The sequence below is a fragment of the Rhineura floridana genome, chromosome 6 (assembly GCF_030035675.1).
Source record: "Rhineura floridana isolate rRhiFlo1 chromosome 6, rRhiFlo1.hap2, whole genome shotgun sequence".
NCBI classification, from domain to species: domain Eukaryota; kingdom Metazoa; phylum Chordata; class Lepidosauria; order Squamata; family Rhineuridae; genus Rhineura; species Rhineura floridana.
Genome location: NC_084485.1, coordinates 67,788,007 through 67,814,887, shown reverse-complemented (window position 1 = coordinate 67,814,887; position 26,881 = coordinate 67,788,007). Strand labels below are relative to the sequence as shown.

Sequence of the window (26,881 nt, the reverse complement as noted above, 5' to 3'; positions counted from 1 at the left end):
CAGCAAAGAGGCCTATTGTGATTGATGCTCTTGCTCGTTATTGTTGTGCTTGGCGAGCAAGAGCTGTCCGGCAAGCCTGGCACCAGTTCAAAACACTATTCCTCATGAAGACATCCTGCCCACCTCAGCCTACCCTGACAGGAAGAAAACACGCAGCCATGCAACACCAGGAACAGAATTGTAAATTCCTTCGTATTTATTAGAACTGGAAAGATGGAGAGAGAGAGAGAGAGAGAGAGAGAGAGAGAGAGAGAGAGAGTGTGTGTGTGTGTGTGTGTGTGTGTGTGTGTGTGTGTGAGAGAGAGAGAGAGAGAGGAGAGAGGAGTCCATTTGGGAAAGGAAGCTTTTGGTTCTCAAAAGGAGAGAGCAGATTCCCTCGATATCCAGCTAGGGTGAGACGTGTGGGGCTCTGCTGTGTTTCTTTCCTAGCCCCGCTTAATTAGTGTGCCTAACATTAAAGGGATTTGGGTGTGTGTGTGTGGGAGAGACAAGCCAATCTCCAGCTGCCAAAAAGCTGTAAATTACAACAAATGCCAATAAGTCATTAGGAAGCACAAGAAAAATGTTGGGTTGCCATGGCAACTGACATTTACAGCTTTCAGGCAATGTTCTGGGGGCTGTGTTCTCTTGTTCCTCAGGTGTGTGCAGGAGATAGAAAGAGAAGAACAGCTCCCAATTATTATACCATGGGTAGCTGAGGGGGGGGATAGAAGGATGGGGAGCATTGGGGGTGGACTTGAAAATCTACCAGGCTGAAAGGGAATTTAAGTAGCATTTCATCAAGGAACATAAAGGGAGAGTTGACAATTTGGTTTCAATGGACAGACTCTTGTAAGTGGGGGGGGGGAAGCAAGCATATCAATCAACCTCTGTGTCTTCACATAGATTAAATTGCATGTGCTCGTGCGCCTTTGGGATGTCAGCTGCTTATTAACTTTGACATCTGTCTGTTTTCAGGCATCAGATGGGGAGTACGCCACCTCCATCACAATTCCAGGATGTTACATGGAGCCTTAAAAGATGGAAGAGAAATACAAGAAATTGCAGGAAATATATATGTGTGAGTGGAGGCTGAGAATGCCTCTGCCTCACACAACAGATATACTGGTGTTACATGTTGTTCCTATGGCTTCTTCAGAGTCACACTTTATTTTGCCAAGTACATTTGGGTGCTTCTTTGTGAGATGCCAAGTTCTTCAAGGTCTTAAGCCAGGCCAAGGGTATTGCCTTCAGCCAGCGTTCAAACACTTGACAAGAAGCAATATTACCTTATCAGATCAGACTGTTTGTTCATCTGGCCTAGAATTGTCTGCTCTGACTGACAGTGGCTCTTCAGGGTCTCAGACAAAGCCATTTTCCACCATATGACACCTGATCTTTTTTTAAACTGTGGGTGCCAGAGATTGAAGCTGGGAGCTGGGACCTCTGCAAGCAAAACAATCTACAGCTACAGAGAGCTACAGTCTCTCTCTGGTTCTTTCTTTCATCATAAAGAGACCCATCTGGTCAAGCATCCTGGTCTCACAGTGGCCAACCAGATGCCCGTGGGAAGCCTGCAAGAAGAACCTGAGTGCAACTGTACTTTCCTCTTTTGTGATTCCTAGCAACTGGCATTCAGAGGCATGCTGCCTCTGACAGTGGAGGTAGAACATAGTGATCATGGGTAGTAGCCACTGTTAGCTTTATTCTCCATGAATTTGTCTAATCTTTTAAAGTCATCCAAGATGGTGGTCATCACTACACATTGTGGGAGCAAATTCCATAAAAAACACCCAGAGGCACATGTTGAAGATGTAGAAATTTGTAATATTAGAATAAAATGAGGATGTGTTTTGTAAAATCTCCAAGATCTTCCCAAGAGTTAAAATGTTTTGCCTTTCTGCCTGAACTTTCTGACCATTCGCCATTTGATCACTTCTCTACATACATTTTTCTAAATGTGCATAAGTACATGCAACATTGGAAGCAGCCTTAACCTAGAATATTTTGTCACAATACAATGAGAACAACATTCTGAGGATACATCTTAAAGCACAGCAAAGTAGATTGTGACATTTGAGTAAGTGGCCAACAGAAGATTGCAACTACATGCCAATGAGGATCCACATGACAGAGACATTTTGCAAAGATATGTAAGATGAACCTGATTTTTGGAAAACCTTTTGGTCACATATTTGCTTGAATGATTATTGTTACTGAAGACACTTCTCGTTCTCTTTTCCCCTCCCTCTCTCCCTCCCCCCCCTTTCCCTCCCCATGCTCTCTTTCTGAACAGACAGTTATCCCCATCTAAAGGCCAAAATACAAGTCGTATTAGTCATGTGGTTTGCCCTGGAGTGCATATATAGCTAGTGCAGGTGATCCTATCGGGAGCCTTGTGCAGAGGGCAGAAAGGCTCTTCCTGTGGTGCTATGTCATGCGTCTCTTAAGCACAAAGGGCATGCATTAAGCTTTTTAGGCTTAAAATAGTTGACAACTCACCTAGAGGAGCTGAAGCAATGGCCTCCATAGCTGGAGACATGTGTCTCTTATGGGACTCGAAATGCAGACTCAGCAACTAAATTGAAGCTAAATCTTGAAAAGACAGGTGTGGCATGTTCTGGATAGGGTTGCACTCCCCTTAAAGGATCAGGTCCACAGCTTGGATCCAACATTGTCATTGGAGCCTCAGGTGGCCTCAGTAGCCAGAGGTGCTTTCTCCAGCTCCAGCTGGTTTGCTAGCTTCAGCCTCTTTTGGACAGAGATGACTTGACCATGGTACTCCATGCTGTAGTAACTTCCACATTGGATTATTGCAATGAACTCTTTGTGGGACTGACCTTGAAGACTGGCCCAAAATGCAGCAGCCAGATTCCTGGCTGGGGTTCCCTTTAGATCTCACATAACCCCAATTTTAAAACAGCTACATTGGTTGCCAATTCATTTCTGGGCCCTTTTCAAGGTGCTCACACTGTTTAAAATCCTTAACAACTTAGATCCCAAATATATGAAATACCATCTCCTTCCTTACAGATCTTCTCAGGTGTTGAGATCAGCAGAGGGGGCCTTTTTGGTAGTTCTTCCACTCTTGGAGGTTTGAGGGGTGGCTGCCTGGGAGAGAGCATTGTCTGTGGTGGTCCTACTTTGTGGAACTCCCTCCCCAGAGAAGTGCGCCTGGCAACTTCATTGTACAGTTTTTAGTGAATGCTGAAGACATACCTTTTTTCTCTGGCCTTTGAAACCTGACACATATATTTTGAGGATCCACGCTATTTCGTAATTTTATGCTGGTATTATTTTTTTTATGCTGTATTTTAAAATTGTTGTAACCTGCCCTGGGATCTTTGGGTGAAGGGTGGTTAATAAATGTTAATATTAATAACAATAATAACAACAACAATAGTAATAGTAATTAAAGGCTGTAATAAGCCAACAACCTTCACCTTCCCAGGCAGCATGGACAATGGCCAGGGACGATAGGAGTTGTAGTCCAATATCATCTACAGCAGCCTTTCCCAACCAGTGTGCCTCCAGATGTTGTTGGACCACAACTCCCATCAGCCTCAGCCATGGCTGAGGCTGATGGGAGTTGTGGTCCAACAACATCTGGAGGCACACCGATTGGGAAAGGCTGATCTACAGGGCCACAGGTTCCCCATCTCTGAGTTAAGGTTAAATGTACAGCTAAGAAACAAATCACCAGGAACAGATGGCATACCAATAGAGTTGCTACAAGCTACTAAGACTGAAACTGTCCAAATTTTGACAAAAATTTGTCAAGAAATATGGAAAACTAAACAATGGTCCACAGACTGGAAGTGTTAGTATATATCCCAATTCCAAAGAAAGGGGATCCCAGGGAATGCAGTAATTATTGAACTATTGCCTTAATATCCCATGCAAGTAAAGTAGTGCTCAAGATTCTACAACAAAAGGCTCTTGTCATATATGGAGTGAGAAATGCCAGACGTCCAAGCTGGATTTAGAAAGGGAAGAGGCACCAGAGATCATATCGCAAACATATGTTGGATAATGGAACGGACCAAGGAATTTCAGAAGAAAAGCACCCTGTGCTTTATAGATTACAGCAAACCAGCAAATCTTTGACTGTGTAGATCATGAAAAACCATGGAATGCTTCAAAAGAAATGGAGGTACCACAGCATCTGACTGTCCTGATGCACAACCTATACTCTGGACTAGAGGCTACTGGAAGGACAGGATATGGAGAAACCGACTGGTTCCCAATCAGAAAGGGTGTGAAACAGAGGTGTATTTTCTCACCCTATTTTTTAAATCTATATGCAGAATGTATACGGAAAGCGGGATTGGACCAAGATGAAGGAGGTGTGAAAATTGGAGGGAGAAATATCAATAATTTAAGATATGCAGACGATACCATACTACTAGCAGAAACCAGTAATGATTTGAAAAGAATGCTGATGAAAGTTAAAGAGGAAAGCATAATAAAAGCAGGACTACAGCTGAACGTCAAAAAGACTAATGACAACAGAAGATTTATGTAACTTTAAAGTTGACAATGAGGACATTGAACTTGTCAAGGATTATCAATACCTTGGCACAGTCATTAACCAAAATAGAGACAACAGTCAAGAAATCGGAAGAAGGCTAGGTCTGGTGAGGGCAGCTATGAGAAAACTAGAAAAGGTCCTCAGATGCAGAGATGTATCAATGGACACTAAAGTCAGGATCATTCAGACCATGGTATCCCCAATCTCTATGTATGGATGTGAAAGTTGGACAGTGGAAAAAGAGGATAAGAGAAAAATCAACTCATTTGAAATGTGTGTTGGAAGAGAGCTTTGTGCATACCATGGACTGTGAAAAAGACGAATAATTGGGTGTTAGAACAAATATTTTGGACACATCATGAGAAGACATGATTCACTAGAAAAGACAATAATGCTGGGAAAAACAGAAGGGAGTAGGAAAAGGGAAAGGCCAAGCAAGAGATGGATTGATTCCATAAAGGAAGCCACAGACCTGAACATACAAGATCTGAACAGGGTGGTTCATGACAGATGCTCTTGGAGGTCGCTGATTCATAGGGTCACCATAAGTCATAATCGACTTGAAAGCACATAACAACAACAACAACAGCAAATCAAATAAACACACCTGAGGCCCCTTTTCAAGCTACTGGTAAGGAAGCCCTACTTGTAAGAGCTAAATGGATACTTAGGAGTTGATGAGAAGGAATGATTCCACGTGGCAGACATGGAGCAAAAGCATTCAGATGTGGGGCTGGTGATGAATCCTTGGCCTGCTATTCAAAGATGCTTCTGGGTCATGCTACTATAGCTAATTTAAATTTCCTTACCTAGACTACACTGTCACGGGAGAATGAGATGTCCTACATTTTCCATCTGCAAGGGAAGGATTGTCTGCCACAAGCCACCAAATCTCATTCTCTCTCTCCAGCCCCCTCCCAACAGCCAGAGTGAATTATGAAGATCCTTTCTTCAAGTGAAAGAGATGGAATTGCCCTTCATGGGTGAGGAGTTCTATTTATTCTCAGCAAATTCACTTCCACTTTATTTTAAATTAAACTGTCTTGACTCTCACCATTTGGAACCTGATGATGAAGGAGGAGCCAGGGGAATGAGAGCAAGCCCCCCCCACCCCAAGATCAGTTGGAAAATTAGTACCCAGACAGGCTTGTGTTCAAGCTAGCACAAAGCACAGGAGAGATTCTAAGATGAGGGAGGTATAACCAGGACATCCATGATGAGAAGTATTTCTGTTCTGACATTTCTAGATATTGCTTTTCAGAACACATGACATTTCCTGAGAAGAGTACAAATTCAAGAAATAATGAATTGGACTACAGACAGTGAAAGGAAGTGAGATCTAGTGGTCACAGGTGAGAGATAAGGGATCAGGACACTGTGTGCTTAACCCCCCAGCTCAGCCATAGGACTTGAAGGCAATTTTGAACAAACCATATAAAATAATTTGCTTATATGGTATGCAGAATTTTCGACAAAGCTCCTTTGGATTTTCATCCCTGTTCAGAATCTATTGTGAATTCACAGTGTGATGATGAAAGCACTGGGATGGAGGTGACTCAAAGAGGGACTAGAATAGCCATGTGTCCCACTTTACAGAGGACTGTCCTCTATTTGGAGCATTCTTATTCTCATTCTTATTGCCTGCCCTTCACTAGCAGGTCCCAGGGTGGGCTATAGCAGTCTAAAATTTAGTACAGTATTAAAAGCAGTTAAAACAAATTACAAGGGCTATCCAGTCTTGTGGGAGGGCCATAGCTCAGAAGCCCCAGGTTCAATCCCTAGCATCTCCAGGTGGGGCTGGGAGACAAACCCTGCCTGAAACCCTGGACACCACTGCCAGTCAGTGCAGACAATACTGAGCTAGATGGACAAAGGGTCCGACTCGGTATAAGGCCGCTTCCTTGGTTCCTAACATTGAATATTTATGCAAAATGAAACATTGTAACTAAAAAATAGATGAGTGTTTCAAATGATTTATTAAAGGAAAATACTCATTGGTAGGAATGGGGGAGAAATGAGATGCAGTTTGTATGTAAAGACGAATCTATAATTATCTTTTTCCGAAACAACATGAGAACTGAAACATGGCCATGCTTCAAAATTCACACTTCTCCGAATTTTACAATGCAGTTCTCCAACCAATGTTCACAAAAAATATATAATTAGGGGAAGGTTTGCATTAAAATGAATATATTTGTGAAAATTACATACAAAGTGCATTACATTAGGGAAAACTGCCCACGGAAATATGTTAATTCAGAGAAATTTCAGGGCTGTGGAGTCGGAGTCATGGAGTCGGAGTCGGAGTCGGGAGCAATTTTGGGTGGAGTCGGAGTCGGGAGCAATTTTGGGAGAGTCGGAGTTGGAGTCGGTACAAATGTACCGACTCCGACTTCCAAATAAATTTTGATTGACAAGAAGCAATTTTGGGTGGAGTCGGAGTCGGACAGTAGAAAAATAGAGGAGTCGGAGTCGGAGTCGGACAGTAGAAAAATAGAGGAGTCGGAGTCAGAGTCAGAGTTGAAGGTTTGGTGTACTGACTCCACAGCCCTGAGAAATTTGCACTAAAATATTGAAGAATTTTCATGAGATTTTTAAAAAAAATACAAATTGCTGCAGAAATGTGGAGAACTGAATTTAACATCAGAACAATGAGAAACAAAAATCCAATGATACTTCCATCCAGACTTATTGCTCAGCTCTTGTTTACCATGGCCAACCCCTTGCTGAGGTGGGATGTAACTAAATCAATGAAGTAGTGTCCTCAGACATTCCAAGTTGGTGACCCAGTGTACCCATTTGTTCATACTGCTTCTGAAAAAGAACTATTGTGAGGGTCCATCGCTCAATGGTAGATAGAGCCTGTGCCTTGTATGCAGAAAGTTCCAGGTGCAATTCCTGGCATCTCCATCTCTTCTGGGAGAGAAACCCCACCTGAAACCCTGGAGAGCCACTGCCAGTCAATGAAGACAGTGCGGGCTAGATGGGCCAGTGGTCTGATTTCGTTGAAAGCAACTTCCTATGTTCTTACGTCTAAGTCCTGTTTCAACATGAAGAACCCTAAGGAGGGAGAGCAGGGGCCTTGAAGTTGCCCGTCAACAATGAGCACCTGGACAACAGACTGAGCAGGCATGCACAGGCTGCCCAGTCACAGTCTTGTTTCCTACTACGGTGAGATGTATTTCTATTTAAATCAGGGGTCGCTAACATTTTTGGTCTGAGGGCTGCACTGCCAGTCTGCCACCTCTCAGAGAGCCACGTGCCAGCAGTAGGTGTGGTAATATATGCACACACATACACTCACCACACGTGCACAATTATACAGAGCACATACACTTTTTTTTAAAACAAAAAATCACAAACAGATGTGGAAATGTGGAGAAATAAACTTCAGATTGCAAAAGTGAGAAACTGGGAGAAATCAGAATTGACATGTTTGCCCTTCTCTTCTTGGTGGGCCAGATTTGACCCATGGGCCACAGGTTAGCCATTCCTGATTTAAATTATAATAATTATGTCTAAATTTCCATTTATACATACAGTATTAGCACATGCAAATGTTATGCAAATCTTACCCCTCTTTACATCTTTTTTGTGATGCATTTCCTCTTCTTTGGCACTGCATAATTGGCCATTCTAACTGGAGATCCCAATAGTGAGACCTCATCTCCTGAACCACTAGTGTTCTGTTTCCATGGTAAGCTTGGCAGACTGAGTTCTGGGCTTTAAGGACACCATCTAGGCTCCAGTACCAGCCTACCTCAGCATTCAGTCAGCCAATCCCAAGGGATAGTTCCTGTCCACCGGACCAAATAGCTTCAGAGCTTGCTCCTCAGTCTCTTCATTAGTTGCACACCATTGCTTATATATATACAATGCAAAAAGAGAAAAGTGTGAATGGTGCAGCCTTCCTTTTAAATACACCTACTTAACAATCTTGTGTATGAAGACACTCTCTGCCTGCTTCCTTTCTTTGATTGCTGCTGTGGACTTGACCTGTTACTCATTTTGACTATGCATTTTTTTCTAGCCCCTCTGATCCACAATTGTTGCCTTAGAACTTGACTCTACTTTGAGCCATGTACCATCTTCTGACCCTGGATCCTGGAACCTGACTGCCTAGAGCAGGGACTAGGAACCTGTGTCCCTCCCAGATGTTGGTGAACTGCAACTCCCGTCATCCCTGACCATTGGCCATGTGACTGGGACTGATGGAAGTCGGAGTCCAATAACATCTGAAGGGCCACATGTTCCCTAGCCCTTGTCTAAAGGCAAGGCCTGATGGATAGATATGAAACTCTTCCAGGGTGTGGGTCCTACTTTTTAATTTTTTCAAGAAGGGTCTCCATTAGTTGCACAGCGTTGCTTATATATGTACAGTGCAAAAAGAGAAAAGTGTGAATGGTGCAGCCTTACTTTAAAATACATCTACTTAGCAGGGGCTCAGGTGGGGCATATTTTTGGTTCTCCCTTCCCTAACTTTGCTTACTGTGTCTCAGCAGCTGCCCATCATCATCAAGTGCCCCCCAATCACTATCAGCCATGCAGGTGGGCTCTCTAACGCTGGAGGAATTCAAGAGTCAACTGGACAGCCATCTGTATACTTTAACTTGGACTCCTGCACTGGGCACAGGGTTCCTTTCAACTCTACTATTCTATGATTCTAAGTCCACAACTCCCATGGCTGATATTTTTCAACTGCTGCATACTATCTTCCATTTCATTCCCATAGCATCTCTTTCCGGTTAGAGATTTCAGCCTCTCTGACATTATGAACTGATCAGATAAAGTTTAGAAAAGTATCACATGGTATGAAAAAGACCCAATATTAGCCACTGCCTTTAATAGGCTATGGGTTGTAGCCTAAGGAATATGTCTTCTTTATATATGGGGCATTGCTTGGCTTACCAAGTCATGAAGCGCTAATTTAATTTTCCATTGGAAAACTAGTACCGGAGCCGAAGGCACAGTGCTTTGTATAAACGCCCATGTGCTCTATCATTCTCTAGCGACTTCTATTTATTTACTGCTCCAGTTTCCAGTTATTTCTGTTGTATGTGTTCCAATTTCTGATCTCTGATGGACAACAGATCACCTTTTCCATCATTCATTTTTAGAAGCACTTCAGAAAACTATAATCTTTGTTCTTTTGAGCTGTATCTTCCTAGATTTGTTTTGTTTTTCTGTGTAAGCACCACATTAGAGAGACTTCTCTCCTCAGATGGGAAAGATGATTTTGAAAAATGATAGCCTTTTCTAACTTCCTCTCCACGGTATTTCCTGCCTGAAGGTGTACTGCCCAGGACACTTGCAAATTTGAAAAACCTGCTTGAGCTATCATCAGAAACAGAAATCTCAGAGTCAGCTGTCATCACCAAGATAAAATGAAGTTTCCCACAACTACTCAGACCTATTTATTATCGAACAAAAAAACAAGGACAGCTCTGCTAATTTCACATGATAGCCAGCTGAATCCCATAGATATTTGACAGTTTGCTGTGCACATGGTATAAAAATTGAGGCCAGTTCTGTACATCCAAAGTAGTTTCATCTTATTATCTTATTAACTCCTTGCTGAAGTTGCTTTAAGTTCTCAAAATGTGACCACACATAATCATGACTAATTATCTCTTCTCATCCTATGCACCCAGCTATATTGTTGATAATACAATTCAGTTCAATTACAAGTCAGCAGGTTCTTAAGGCCTCAGACTTTGAAACAAATAACAAAAATCAAGCAAACTTTGGCTCTAGAATTAAAAATCTAACTATTGTGCAAAAGGTACATAAATTAAATCCTAATTTTGAGTGTGGACCTGCCTTCATATGTTAAGGAAGTATACAACATAAGAAGAGTGCTGCTGGATCAGTCCAGCATCCTTTTTATGTAGTGGCTGACCAGATGCCTAATGGAATTATACAACACGTTCGTAATATTTTGAAACTCCCTGTTATATGATATATTGAGATTTAAGTCTTCTGAATTTTTTTAAATATTTGATGGGCAATGTTTATATCCTTGTCTCTCCATAGAGGGAATTCTCTCTCACTGTACTCCTACTGCTTTTGCAAGAGAAGAGAAACACTGGTTTCAGCCCCCACTGAAATTAATGGAGCCTTACAGAGAGTTACACCTGATGATGATCTGGCTCACTGTACTCCCCCCCCTTTCTTAACAGGAGGTGACATTGCCCTTTCATCCATCTCTGGTGAGAAATCACAGGCATTACGCTCTGTGGATGCTGTCTGCAGCCTTGCACATCAATTTCAACCTCCTCCCCCCATTGGGTAGACAATGTGCAGCTGTTTTCTCAGATTTTGCACATGGCATTCAAAAATATTAACCCATTTGTCATTAATTCCTATTGAGCATTGTTTTCCTAGAAACCTATTTGAGCTTAGATAAATTAGTTCTCTTTTAAGTATTTCCTAGAAACACTGAACATCTTTCATATTTGGGACTCCAAGCAGCTTTTAAATTAATATGCAGATGTGCCCTGAGTGATTCTTGCTCTAGTTTGAAATTCTTCCTCCATGCTGTGATCACAGAGAGTTCATATTTGCATTTACCTGTCGACAGCTATGTGTTTGAGTAATCCAGGGATCTATAGCAGTGTCCCCTGTTCCTGGTTCAATCCCACCCACACCCACTAATTAAAATGTCTAAACATTGACTATGATAATTGGCATGATATATTGGGTTTTTAATTGCATTAAATTATTATATTTTATCTTGTTTTTGAAACTTTTTGTGTGAAGCAACTGACATATGTAATAAATAATAATGATAATAACTCTCCTATCCTACCCAAAACCTATGATATGAGACCCCCCTCAGGTGTTAAGCCTTCCTATCACCCTAACCCCAAATCCATCATATCAGGGAGCCCACATTTCAGGTTAGAGGTATTAGCTAAACTGTTTAAAAGAACATTCATGCATACACCCACATGGCCACACAGACTTGCACATTCTGTTGTTTTATATCCTCCCAACAAATGTGATGGAGACCAAGCGTCACTGGTTTAAAATTGAAGGTTTGTATATTAAGAAAAATCTAATACATAGTATTTTCAGATACAACTTCCCCTGTAAGTGGTTGATTGCCTGACATTTCCAAACTGTTTAGTTTGGGACCCCCTAAGTGATGTTACAGCACTTCCCATCTTTGATACTATGATCCCAAAGTAGATGCTACACACTCTAGTTTGCTAGTCCTTTATATTCATGGCACATATTTTGCAAGAGGACAAAGTGCTTCTGAAAATCTTAAGGAGAAACAAATACATTCCCTGTCCACACCAGGTCATTGACTACTGCAGTGATATTTGTCATCATGGATTGTTTTTGTCTCTCTTTTATAAAAAAAATTAAATGACTGCCAACAGTGTTGAAGGGCTCCTTGGGATGAAGCCTGCATGATGAATGTGGCATGAAATAAACTTGTGATGGGCTATAGGCATGGAGCAGAAATTGTCACTGACTCTGATCCCAGTAACACTGGTGTATATCTGCAGTAACTCCACTGAATTGCATATATCTCCTCACCTAACTGGTATTCTCTATCTATTGCAGATGTTATTCTTCCATCATCACCATCTTGCTAAAATGTTGGTATCATTCACTCACAATTCAATTTTGCTGCAAGTTGTTGTTTCTTAGAGCCTGAAGTCATGAGGCTCATAATCAACTTGAGAGAATTTCAGCTTTGACATATATTGTTTATATAAGATTCTCACCCTCATTCTTGTGGAGAAACACTTCAAAATGTGATTGCTATCTAAGCCTGAGGGCCAACAAGACAAAAACACATTAGAAATAGCCCAACTTTCTTAATCTTTAACTCTCTCAATTTGTAAGTCTGTCTAAGCAATAGTCTGAAAACCATTTTATTAAAAGGACCTTGCAACTAAGTTTTATTATAGGAATGTAGAGTTTATCTTTTTATTTCATGCCCCCACACCTGCAACTTTCTCCTTTACAAGAAATATAAAGTCTGATTGTACAATGCTTGTGCAGGTAAAATGACTAAGGTACTAAGCATATTTACTGGAAAGTTAGTTTTCACTGAAATAATTGGGGCTTCATTGTTTCCCAACCTTATTGAACCTGAGACTCTGTACTAAATTCATTCATTCATTCATAGATGTTGATGACAATCTCACTCTTTGAATGCTGATGCATCACTCAGGATGGCTTACAACAAATAAAATTACAATAGTCCATAAAATAACAATATCAGGTACAATGCAATGGAGGTGGCATGCAGATCAAAATCAATCCTTCAGATGAAGACACCTATCTGCCCAGCAAAACAAAAGCCTGCCAGAATAAACAAATTTTATTACCTGCCACTGGAAGCAGCAAGAGAAGGAACAGGACTCCATGTTCCTTAATTTGGGTGCTGCCACAGAGAAGGCCTGTCCTGTGTCACAACCAATGCTATTTCCACCATAAATGGAAAGGCCTGTCCACCAGATCCCCAGTTATCCTGCTCTACTACACACACTCAACCCTGTGTTATGGAGATCCTTGGGTGAGCACATGGAGAACCTTGTATGGTGGTTTCTTTAGCAAGTGTGCTCTTCAGCTTCCCCATATCTTCATCTCCATCCCAACAACATCAGCTTGCATAAAATAAGCCAATGCCCATCAGTTCAGTCACTGAATTAAAGAAAGAGGAGTAGATTGAAAAAGGTGCTTCTTGTGCAAGACCAATGGGGAAAAGAAGGGACTGGTAATCTAAAAGGAGACATTATGATTTCTGTTGGGTGCCTAGTGCTACTCACACTATCCGGGGGGGGGGGCAGACAGAGAGAAGGGAATGATGAGGGCAAGGAATGGTAGCAAGGGGAGTAGTTAGTGCTCTGGGTGGGAGTTACTGCTGCCCACTCACCTGAAGGGGTTAACAGGTGGAAAAATAAAGGAGCCACCCTGTCTAGACAATTGAATAGGGTATGTGAGGCTGGGATAGAGAAGCTGAGAAGGAAATAATCAGACCTAGTCAGCTCCTCTGGCCTGAAGGCAGGGCTGACCTAAGATGGCATCTCTCCTCCTGAATTCTACTTACAGAAGCCAGTGGACTGGCATTATTATTATTATAGCTTTCTTTAAAGCATCTTGAAGCAATTTCACAATACACAAAAACATACTGAACACAATTGCATATGTAACAATAGTTAAAACAATAGCATATATAAAAACAAAAACAATTACATATATAAAAACAGTTAAACAGTTAATATTATTTCATATCCAATACAGATACTGACTGGGATAGGAATCTCCATTTGGAAGGCTTGTTGAAAGAGGAAAGCTTTCAACAGATGTTAAAACGACAAGAAAAAGTTCAAAAGGGTAGATGCCCCCCACTAAAGGCCTAATTCCAACACTGTGCAGAACAGACCTTCTGCTAGGATGGTACCTACAGGATGCCTTGTCCTGAAGAACACAGTGATCAGTTGGATATGTAGCTAATTGGCAGCCAGTGCAATTCTTTCAATAGCAGTGAAATGAGATGTCAATATTCTTCCCCAGTGAACAGTTGAGTCACCACATTCTGCAGCTTCTTTGTCATCCTCAAGGGCAGCCCTGCATAGAGTGCATTACAGTAATCCAATATGGAGGTTAACAGCATATGGATGACCACGGTCAGACTATCCTGGTCCAGAAATGGTCACAGCTGTCTTACCAACTTATGCTGGTAAAAGGCACCCCTAGTGCCTGAGGTCACTTCGGCCTCTAGTGACAGGGATTAAGGAACATCCCCAGATGTACCTGCTCCTTTAGACAGAAAGCACAAATGGTTCAAAGTAGTAGTCCAAAGCAGGCAACTGGTCAATTATCTGGACTTGGGAACTGCTCACCCACAGCACCTACATCTTACTAAGTTTCACAGTCAGTTTGTTGGTCCTCATCCAGTCTACCACTGGGCCCACCTGGGATGGGGGGGTTATATCACCTTTCCCAATCCAGATTTTACAGAGAAACAGAGTTGGGTATCATCAGTGTATTTATGACATCTAATGACTGCTCACAAAAAATTCATGTAGATGTTAAATAGCATCAGGGGCAAGATAGTACCCTTAGGCATCCCACAGCACAACTGCCAGGGGGCTGAGAGAGAGTCCGCCCAGTGTTATTCCTGGAAACTAGAACTACTGTAAAAACAACTGTAAAACAGTAACCCTAATATCCCACTTATGGAGAAGGTTCAGGAGGATACCATGGTCACTGGTATAAAAAGCTGCTGAGAGATCACTCCCCCTGTTCTTCTCTTGATAAAGGTCATCCATCAGGGTGACCAAGTGTGATTCAATCCCACAACTAGGATTGAACCCTGGTTGGAATGGGTCAAGATAATTGGTTTCATCCAACAGTACTTGCAACTGTCACACCACAACCCTCTCGATCACCTTTCCCAAAAAAGCGGCCTTGCAATCGGGCAGTATCTGTCACAAAGCAATGGGTCCAAGGTGGGCTTTTTCAGGAGTGGCTGAATCACTGTCAGTTTCAAGATAGCCAGGACCATTCCCTCCTGTAAGAATATGGTGACCCCCACCCTGGATCCACCCAGTCATATTCCCCTCAATAAGCTTTAATAAGCCAAGAGGGACAAGGGTTGTTGACATCATTGCAAGCACCTTGTCCACATCATCAGGGCACATCAACTGAAACTGATCCCATAGTGTTGCAGCAAACTTTGTGCTGGACACCTCATTTAAAATGGAAATGGACTGCCTTCAAGTCGATCCTGACTTATGGCGACCCTATGAATAGGGTGTTCATCGTAAGCGGTATTCAGAGGGGGGTTACCATTGCCTCCCTCTGAGGCTAGTCCTCCCCAGCTGGCTAGGGCCTGCTCAGCTTGCCACAGCTGCACAAGCCAGCCCCTTCCTTGTCCGCTACTGCCATCTGGGGGGCAACTGGGCTCCTTGGGACTATGCAGCTTGCCCATGCCTGCACAGGTGGCAGGGCACGTAACCCCCAAGCCACTCACTGTGGGGGTGATCTTTAGCTGGCCCTTGACACCCTGGAGACACGAACGGGGATTTGAACTCACAGACTCTGGCCTCCCAGCCAGGCTCTCCTCCCCACTGTGCTATACCCGCTGTCATACACCTCAAGACTGCAGTAAATGTGAATGTGGCGTCACGATTGCTACGGAGGCAAGCAACTTTAATCTCAATGTGCCTTATAGTCTTACTCCAGTATTAGCAATGGGACACAGTTATGCTCTCCTTTCTGCTGCTCCCCCTCTCTGCCACCTGAGAAAGCTTCCAATAGGTAAAGCTTCAGCCCACTCCCAGAAACCCAGAATTGCCCTCCCACTTGCAAGTCTCATGCACTTCCAATCTCACACCTCGTGCCCTCCTAGGGGATCCACCCCACAGTTTGAGAGCCGGGAATTACTTATAAATAGGAACAAAGGACGCTGCAGCTCTCCAGAATTTCAGATAGGGTTCTCACCCAGCCTAACTTGGAGGTGCTGTGGATTGAACCTGGGACCTTCTGAATACAAAGCAGATGCTCTGCCACTGAGCTACAGCCATTCTCCACGTAAATGTATTTCAGGTTGTGATGGGGGGGAATTATGCCATACTAGGAATGGCACACAAAAGGATACTGAGTACGAGTGGGAGATGGAGCAGCTTCTACCAGAAATGGGAGGGGGGATTAAATCTATTGTCATTATTCAGTATCACTTATACCTTTTTCAGTTGCTTTCCAAATGTACTGCTCCATTTCCAACTTTTTTTAAAAAAGCATAATTGATTTCCAGAGACCTCCCTGGAAGCACAATCCTCAGCTCTCCTGCTGTTTTGTATCAGCAGCAAAGTAATGGGCACCATTTTTCACATGGCAGAGGTAGTGTTTCGCTGGTGCTAGTGCATAATCAGAGAGGGAGAAAGATAGAGACTTTGGGTATGATAAGTTATCACCTTTAAACATAAACAGGTCCTGTTAATTTAACTTCCATTTAAAAGAGAAAATGGCACAGGATGAAATTCAGTACTTGCCAAATAGAAAAGGACAAATGCAATCAAACTGGCACTGGGGGATTTATCTGCGGAGGATCAGAGTGTGTGTGTGTGTGCACACATGTATGTGCGTGTGTGTGTTACAAATAAACTAGGAGTCAACAAAAAATTAAAATGCCATAAAGATGCCTGGATAGCATTGCAGAGATCCATTTTGCCTTATTTAAATAGCAGCTTAATGAAAAAGAAGGCACAATAGAAGATCTCAGCTCTGGAATATGACACTCCCGGGTAATCCAGGCACAGTTTGCAACAACAGGCATTTGGAGCAGCTTGGGCTTAGGATGGTGTCAGAGGAAGATTCCATTAAAACTGGCAGCATTGCAATGGAGCTGACTCAGGAACTGGCTCGCAATTAATTGGAAGGGCCAGGGACACAGCAGCTACTTCTCTACCAAGGAAGTTAAATGTCAACTTCACTGTCTAGCCTGATTTTAGGGGCCTGTTGTGCACCTTATAATGCTAATAAACGTCTCTATGGACCAAATTAGATATGATGGCCTTGGAACCATGTGTAGGAATCCCTATACAGCAGGGGGTAGGGGCAAATTCTGCCCTTCAGGCCTCCCTAGCTGACCCTCAGGACTTGCCCCAGGCTGCACCCCCATATTGCCCTCCTTCACAACCTCCCCAAGTAGTTTTGCCTGGCTAGAATGTGTCCTTGAACTGTAATAATGCCTCTTGCTTTCCTGGATGGAGAGGGGTGTGCATATTTTTGTGTGTGTCGAAACCTAAGCATAAGGTAGATTGTGGCTCACTGGTGGTTCACAGACCACTGATTGGTTCACTGATTGGTGGGATTTCTGCAAAAATACTAGGCTGGGCAAACCATATATGGTCTGATCCAGCAGGGCAATTCTGCTCATAAGTGAGACCATTCACTCAGGATCACTTCACAAATATTATTTTTGCATTAGATGTTTAAAAAAGTCCTGAGCATTCTCTCTTGCTTTGTAAATTTAAAACACATAAGTGGGCTGCAGGGATTTTAGTTTTTTTAAAAGCACAGTTATACAAGACTGCAATCATTAGGAAGAAGTTCCTCACTGGCATAAATGGCAAAGACCAGCTTCAGAAAACAGATTTTCCTTAGGATTACCACAGGGGAGGTCCTGCTCTGGTCCCCTCCCAAAGCTTACACATTTTTTTAAAGCATTTAACATCGTGTACCATTTGGCCATGAGTTAGGCTGCAGAGATAAAACTAATGAGATGTTGCAAGGGCATTCCTTTGGCCAGCAGCCATCACTAATTGTGACAGTGCAATCCCGTGCATATTTACTCAGAAGTAAGTCCCACGATGTCCACTATATGGCTCCCAAGCAGTAGTGGCTGGTATGGTGGGGCAAAGCCACAGAGGCACCCTCCTGACACCAGTGTCACTACAGCTTGCCTGGGTGGGGATAGGACAGGCCAGTGTAGTGGCAAGATCAAGACTGTGTGGATACACCAGTGAGAGTGTCATATTGGCTTCCCCAGTGTGTCTGCACAGCCCCGATCTCACCACCGCCTTGCCCCACCCAGCCCCATCCGGGTAAGCTGCTGCAATGGCAGTGTTGCACAGGAGAGGTCAGCAACTATCCCACCAAACTGGACACTACTGTTCCCAAGTGTGTATAGGACTGCAGCCCATAAGCCACCCAATAAACCACTATCTGTTTCCCCCCCTCATCTAACACCTCAAAATGAAAAAATGTAATTCTTCAAAACTAAGAAGAAAATATTGCATATTTTAGCAATCATTTACTATCTATCAATATACTACAAGAGTTCTGAGGTCCATTTTGCTCCTCTGTCCAGATGTCCCTATTGCCCCACCACTACTCATGTGAAGAAGAAGAAGAAGAAGAAGAAGAAGAAGAAGAGCTGTAGCTCAGTGGTAGAGCATCTCCTTTGCATGCAGAAGGTCTCAGGTTCAATCCCTGGCATCTCCAGGTAGAACTGGGAGACAGTCCTGACTGAAACCCTGGAAAGCCATTGCTAGTAAGCATAGACAGTACTGAGCAAGATGGACCAATGGTCTGACTTAGTATAAGGCAGCTCCCTGTTTTCTTACCGCTTGTGCATGATTTTTAGAAACTAGTAGATGTGTATTCTGGAGTTCCTCTGTTGTTAGAGGAAGGACCATAGCTCAGTGGTAGAGCATCTGCCTTGCAAGCAGAAGGTCCCAGGTTCAATCCCCGGCACCTCCAGGTAAGACTAGGAGAAAATCCTCCCAGAAATCCTGGAAATCTGCTGCTAGTGAGTGTAGACAATACTGAGCTAGATGGACCAGTGGTCTGACTCAGTATAAAGCAGCTTCCTTTCTTCCTATGTTCATGTTACACCTTTGCAGGAAGCATTTGCCATCATCTTGCATTATCAGCATGGTGCATGAAGATGTATGTAGGTGAAAAGGGCCAGATTAAGACATGCTGAGGCCCTAAACCTTGCTAAGGTTCAGAGGCCCCATACCATAAAAACTAAAGAGAAAGAAGTGTATCACATAATACAAAGGGTAATGAAGAAATAAATTGTAGACCATTATATTTGTATATAAAGCACGTAGGCAAAGATGCAATGAAAATGACTAAATAAAACATCCTTCTTACAAAAGCTTTACATTATCAAATATTTTATTGTTTCTTAATTAGCATATATGAAACTGAAGACCACAGCCCCTCCTCTGACAGCTTCTGTCATTCATTCCTACATTGGCTTAACTTCTTATAAGCCATAGCCTGAAAGGAGATTCAAATATTGCAATGGCACAGCCATATATAAAAGCATATTATTAAGCGGACTGCAGCCCCTGCAGGGGCCTCAGATGGGGCATCAAAAGGACAATGATTCCACCCATCTCCTCACAATATATAATTTGTCTTGCATGTATTTTCCCATACAGGACCCCAGCTAAAAGGCTATATGGTGGTATATGGAGGGCTTGGAAAGTGGCAAGGAGGGGATTAATGGAGATGATGCCCGATGTGGAACAGGACTTTAGAATGTGTTGGTAAGCTAGCTCCCATGAGGTCTGAGGTGAGGCTGAGCAATCTATGGCTGATGTGAGTAGTCCAGAAGCCCTGGAAGGGAAATTGATGGAATTGGGATGGGGAGGTCAGGCTTCAGAATTTTGGTGGTGGATTTTATATGAAAAGTTATTTAAGTCAAAGTGATTTCTTTTTTTTTTTTCAATAATTTTTATTCAAATTTTCATAAAACATACAAGACAAAATCATAAAACATTCAAAGACAAAAAACAAAATCAAAAATAGCTAAACAAAAAGAAAAAAAGAAAAAAAAAAACAAAAATAAAAAATAAAGAGTAAAATATTGACTTCCCATTTGTCAAAGATCAAATCAGTTATAAGTCTATAATATATAGCAATCCTGTCTCTTAAGTCATATTATAAAATCACTTTCCTCCAGTAGTTATCTTACTTAATCATCAAATCTCATAAACATTACTTTATTCTTTCCACAAAAAGTCAAAGAGAGATTTCAATTCTTTAAGAAATATATCTATCAATTTTTTTTTTCCAGATAAGCATATCGATTAATCCATCTCATTACTAATTATGATAATCTTATTGTCATAACCATAGTCAAAATAAACATTTCAATTAATCCATCACATCAGAATCTGTTAGGTTCAGTAATTTCAGTAGCCATTGTTCTATTATCTCTATTAGTTCCATTTTCCATCTTCCATCTTCAGTAGTCTTGTTAAGTCCAGTAATTTCAATATCCAATCTTCCATTATCAGTATTCCATAATAATCTTGCTGTCAAAGCCATAGTCATATAGTAAGAGTCTAATGGGAATTACCTCTATCCCAAATATTTTCTTGCCATCCATTCTGAATAGGTTGCTGAAATACTGCTGTAAAATCATATCTCTGTTCTTTTTTTCAAAATACACTGGGTCATCTCTTAAAAGTTTTTCCATTGTCACATGGCTGCAGTTAATTCCATAGATTTTCTCTATATTGGGCTCCATCACATCATTCCAGTCCAGAAGATAATCCATGCCATTGATAACTTTATCTCTAGAATCTTCATTAATTTCTTCAGAGATAACATTGAGTTCCAAACAATAGATTTTATTTCTAAAGTCCATAGACTCCAAATCTTGTTCCTGTTCCACGTTTGTTCCAATCTCCGGGATCTCCTCTCTCACAGGGACCCCTATTCCAGTCTCCAGGGTCTCCTCTCTCACAGGGACCCCTGTTCCAATCTCCGGGGTCTCCTCTCTCACAGGGACCCCTTCCAGGGTCACCTCTCTCACAGGGACCCTTATATCTTTAATCTCCTGCTTCATTTTACTCAATTCAATTTTCGTTATCTCAATCTCATCCATTATTTTCTGAAACATAGTTATTTCCAGATTCTCAGCCACTTTCTTAATTGCCATTTTAAAAGAAAAATATAGGAAAACCACTTCTTATTTCAGCAACAATTGGGTTAATACTCCAAACTTGGTGACATCACAGTATAAACAGAGCAGACAGCCTTATCTCTCCAATAGTTAAGTAAACAAAATGCAGTTCCCAGGATCGAAACAATTAATGGCAATCGTCAAGAAACAGATTCGTCAAAATAAAATAGACCAAAAAGAGAGTAGTCTCAAAACAGTATAATATTTTTCAAAATAAAAATCTGGAATAGAAATCCCTCTTCTGTGTGTATCTTTAGAATGCAAATCCAGGACAGCTTTTTGCAACAAAAACAGAGATAAGCTATTAATTAGTGCGTAGCAGAGAGAAGTTACGGCTCCCCAGTGAAATGTCAAAAACCGATCAATCTGGCAAATCTCTTTTAAACAGCAACAATTTAAGTCAAGTAAAAGAAAAATATAGAAAGAAGGGTGCTTGCCTGTTAATGCGTTCTCTCTTAGAAGATAAGATGAACGTTCGCTTTAACAGATAGAGCTTGCTGTTGAAAATCCGTCCCACCTTCGTCGGCTGGACCTCGTCCCATAAATTAATGAGATCTGGTCGTCCCAACAAAAATAGGCTTTGAGGTTAATCTCTTCGTTTCTCCCTACCCGGGAGAAGTTTAATCAGTCAAAAAAAAAGAAAAAACTGACTGATATATCTGAATAAGCTTCTTTTGAGGCAGGAGCCCGTCTCAAAAGCAGGCACAGGCTAAGTCACCCTTCCCGGAAGTCAAGTCAAAGTGATTTCAATTATGATAAATCTACTTCGTTATCACCAACATATTTGGAGGCCACTTGTAATGTGAGGACCTAAGCCATGGCTTACTTGGTAAATGTAGCACTTGCTAAATCCAGCACTATAGGTGAATGTGCATAAACTTAACATTGGACAGCCTTACCATTAGGCAGAGTGAGGCAGTTGCCTCAGGCATCACATGCTGGGGGACAGGGAGTGATAGCAAGGTGTTGGAGGACAGAGCTGTGTGTGTCCCACAACTTGCCCTGCATTCCCTTAAGGTAGCCTTCTGATTTCAAGTCGGGTAGAGATGCTGTTCTATTCCCAGTGCTGAACTAAGATTTGGCTTCCAGTCTAGTCAGTTTCTATACATCTTGTCCTTTGCCTCACCCAACAAAATTATATTGGCCCAACCCTGACTTCATGCAAAGGTTTGCTTAAGCAAGGTTGGTAGATAAGCAAATGCTCATTATGAATGCAATGTTTGCAACTACTTTAAAATATATCGGAGGTGTGTCCCCAGTGATTTCAACAGCATTTCCAAATGTGATTAGTAAGTGTGCTTTGGACTGCAGCTGTTGAGGTTAGAAAACTTTAATGGTTGCAAAGATCAGTATGTGTAGATATACTATTGTAGTCATTATTATATAAACTACCACATCTCGTGTGAACTCTCAGCAGGCATCCCTACTAAAGCACCCAGCATGGGATGTGCTTCCCTATTACTTTAATTTTTTGTGAATAAGCCATGGGCAGAACGGCTCCAGAGTTCTCTTCAAGATGAGAAAGCAGAATGTACTGACAGAGCTATTCAGAATTGTTCATTGAATATTTGTTAATTTAATCATTTGGTTTCCATTAGTTCAATATTCAAAAATGGGATATTTGCTATTAAGTGATTCTCCAACCTGCAAATCTGGATAGTCTCCCTAGAATTCTCAAGAATACTGGAAACATTTATGAGAGCAATTGCCTTTTATGTTCTAATTTGCTAACTCAGTAGTGGCACCGTAGAGCCTTTGTCCCAGGGGCCTTCCCTCTGGCTGCTAACCCTCTTCCCTCTCCCTCTCTCCACCAGTTACAGAAGCTTCTGCCCAGGGTGTTCATAGTTAAAATTGCTAAGTAGCTACAGGATGTGATTCCCGATTTATTCTGGATGGCATGTCAGGGGACAGAACAACCAACTGAGTTTGAAAGTATGGCCCTTACCTCTGATGTTGGGTTTTAAATTTATCTTTCCTCTTAAGTATCACAGATGGAAATTGATGGATAACAGAGACTTAACATTAGAGAGCTAATGCCAGCTTCTCTTAGAGACTGAAGATCCTACCTCATTGAGGGGACTTATTAGATTCCACCTCATGAAGGCTAACCAATGAGTATTTAGCTTAAAGAAATCATTTTGAACACTATAATGAAACTCATATCTTTTTTAGTTACAAGTTGCATTTTGCATAAATATTCAATGTTAGGAAGACAGGAAGCTGCCTTATACTAACTTAGATCCTTGATCCATCTAGCTCAGTATTGCTTGCACTGACTGGCAGTGGCTCTTCAGTATTTCAGGCAGAAGTCTCTCCCAGCCCTACCTGGAGATGCCAGGGATTGAACCTGGGACCTTCTGCTTACAAGGCAGATGCTCTACCACTGAGCTATGACCCCTCCCAATGCTGCCTTTTCAGAAGTATTATGAACGAACGGGCACACTTGGTCACCAACTGGGAATGTCTTTTTATTTTAATATTCTCCTCAATGTTGGAAGGCATTTTGTCAGCTGCGAGGGATGTGGGATGACAGATAGGAATCTTGGCTACTCAACATATCCTGGATGTCAGAGCAGAACAATGGAAGATCTGAGGACACTAGATTGCAAATCAGAAATGGTTCTTTGGCTTTTAAACTAATTTGTCAGCCATTAAGATTGTTAAAATCAAGTTAGCATTACTGAATTTTACAGGAGCACATATGATCCTCTGGAGAACAGAGCTATTTCATGTCATGTCTTTGAACTTTTAGTACTACTGATTCAACTCAATACTAAAGGGGAAGAACAAAGCCAGCCCTGATGTAGCTTGGCATTCTTGATAAAGTGTAATCTTGGAGGGGGGAAATTATGCCCAGTGATATTCTGTGCTAAACATGACTTTATAAATGGAACAGAAATAGGTTATTAATTCTAATAGGAATCACTAGAGTCTCTATGCAGTCAGTTGATATTCCAAATATTTTAGACTCAGGTGCTAGAGGGAAAAGCTGGCATTAATACCAAATAGAACTCCTGAATGATTCATCAGAAGTAAATTATCAGGGGTCTCTCATGCTTCTAGTACCATTATCCCTGTCTAGAATTCAGCACATCATTGGTAGGAAAGATGGTCCAGTAGTGAGCATGAATTGCCCTCTGGATAGGCATGATAATAAATTTTTAAATCTTTCAGAAAAGAACATTCCTTTATATTCACAGATTCTTCCTACTTAAACTAAATGAGAGGTTTTATGAGCATAAAGCTCTAAACAGAACTCCAGAGCAAAATTATATTCATTTTGGTATATAGGAGATCTTTTAAATATATATATATAACTGCAATGTATTTCCGCTCATTCAGCCATAAGACTCAAAAGGCTGCAGCTTCTGAACATGTATATGAATGATGAAATGAAGACATACATTCTCCATTCAAGATAGTGTACATGTACTGGAATGCTTTTTATTACATACAAATTATATCTATACCTATGCATAAAAATGGTTGTATGTGAAGTGGACTTTCAAGCCACAGAGAATGAGATGGAAGGAAAATCAACAAAAGTTTTATTCTAGCCTTTGTCAGATGGAAGGCTTTGTAGCAGTCTACTGTTCCACTCTGGGCTTTTATAAGAACATAAGGACAGCCCTGCTGGAACAAATCAAAGGCCCATCTAGTCAAGCATTCTGTTTCCTACAGCAGCCAGCCAGATGGCTGGAAGAAGCCTACAAGCAGGACATGAGGGCAATAGCCCTTATCATTTTTTACTCTGATCCTGATTCAGCATCAGGGGTGCATGTCTCCAGAAATGCAACTACCAGAAAGCGATTTTTTTCTTGTTCAGAAAGGTCAACTTCTGTGACCAGCATATATCACATCCATTAAATAAAAACACACCGGCATATGTGGTTAAGGTGTCCATGGGCAAGCTTTTCTTCTTGGCATTCATGGATGAAACCCTCCCACACAGCATGTTCCTTCTATTCCCTTGCCTTACCTCTGCCTGGGTCACACAGTGTGAGAAGTACTCATTATATTTTGTGCATGACCTTGAACTGGTTGTTTCTTCCTCTCCTAGCTATTATTATCTGCTCAGTATAGTCTCAGCTGAAGGGGCACTCTCTTCACACAATCAGGACTTACTGCTGTCTCCAGCTAAAGGATACTACCACTATACTACCAAAAATACTAACTGTTCTACCTTGCATGAATGGAAGTCACACAACTTTGGTCCCTCTCGCCCACTGCAAAGCAAAGGGCTTGAACAGACTCCCACTTAACTTCAGTGCCTGAGATGCACCGAGATGCAATCAGAGCAATTTTCTTGACCATTTATTGCCTTACTAAAAACCACTCATTGGAACAGCCTTTTACACAACCTGCAATAAATATATTTATTGCAAAATACTCTACCCCATCAACAACCTCCAGACCTGCACATATATTTCACTGCCTATAAACTGATTGATGCTCTGGAACTGCTTCAGGCTTTTAAACAGCTCTCCTTCACCTACTGCTCATTCTCTGTGGCTTAGGGGGAAAATACAAGAGGGCTGGGAGGGAGGCACAAGCCAAGTTCAAAATGGCCTTCAGTGAAGGAAAGAGGAAGTGGACAAGCATGTGTGTTTGGGGGGGGCATTGTCAGCAGGACTAGCACAACTATCAAAGGTCACAGCGGAGATGCTTTGCTCTTTTAAGTGATGGCTGAGATACGCTGAGAAGGTTTTCAGACAGTGTAAATCAGAATAACAAGAGAATTAAATGGTGTAGGTTAAATATTGTTGTGTGACTATCTATTACCAGAACAGTAAAGGCCTAATGCAGAAGGGCAGGGCTGAATTGCATTAGAGCAGTAGTTCTTAACCTTTTTGGGGGCCAAAGACCCTTTTGAGAATTTAATGAAAGCTATGGATGCCCATGAATAAATAAATAAATAATATGTATTTTATTGCATTGGAATGGAAATTGATTTTTTCCAGTTCATGGACCTTTTGAAGCCCATCAATGGACCCCTAGGGATCCATGGACTACAGGTTAAGAACCCTTGCATTAAAGGATCTGTGTATACCCAGCAATGGACTTCAAAGCAGTCATTAACTGGGATGGAGGAGAAATTCATTAGGTCCCCATTTTGAAGTGAACTGACCCAACGTATTAGTCCCAGACTTATATGTGGACTGTGACACAGCTGTAAATTGGATTAGGCAGTCTTCTAAATGTTGTGATGCAGTTTTGGTACATAAAAGCCCATATATTTTATGGAAAAATATTTTAGGGGAAATGCATTGGAAAAATAAAAAAAAAGTATTTTATGGGGGAAAAGAGTATAAAATGTGCATTTTAGGGGAAAATGCACTGGAAAACATACACAAATGTATATTTTAGGGGAATACTGCCTTCAGAATCTCCACAAAACACATATTAAATGCATACACAATACATACCATTTAAATGAGAAACATTAATTCATTTTTTATTTAAAAACATGCAAAAACTGGATGAACTGATCTATGACTGCGTGAAACTGACATGGAACAGAAATAGGCTGGTCTGTCCATCCCTCATTCAGGTCCAAACTGCTTTGGAGTTAGGGAATGTAGCTGGCCCATTCATAGGAAATTTGGGATTTTGTTGAGCCTCCTTAAATGGTATTTGGCAGAAAGGCGGTATACAAATTAAAAGATTAATTAATAAGCAAACTGCTAGAACAAAATGTCCTTAGTTCAGAAGAGTGACAGCACTCTAGACACCAAACAGCCATGTGTCAGACAACTCAATCCTCTCCCTAACAGCAGATAATACATATGATTCTGTCCATCAGTCACTGCTTAAGTGAGGTCTTAGGACGTCTGGGTCCAGTCACTGCTTCCATGGGAGACCACGTGGGAATAAGAGGTACACTGCCTTGAGTTTCATGATGGAGGAGATATAAA

At 41.6% G+C, this 26,881-nt stretch overlaps 1 protein-coding gene and 1 non-coding gene across 2 annotated transcripts in view; both read right to left on the bottom strand.

The window, feature by feature from the left end:
• Positions 1–26,881, bottom strand: part of LRRN2 (leucine rich repeat neuronal 2) — a 241,230-nt gene that overhangs the window by 197,318 nt on the left and 17,031 nt on the right. The window lies entirely within an intron of this gene.
• Positions 23,293–23,367, bottom strand: TRNAT-UGU (transfer RNA threonine (anticodon UGU)). The gene has a single exon. It is a non-coding gene; the product is annotated as a tRNA-Thr (tRNA).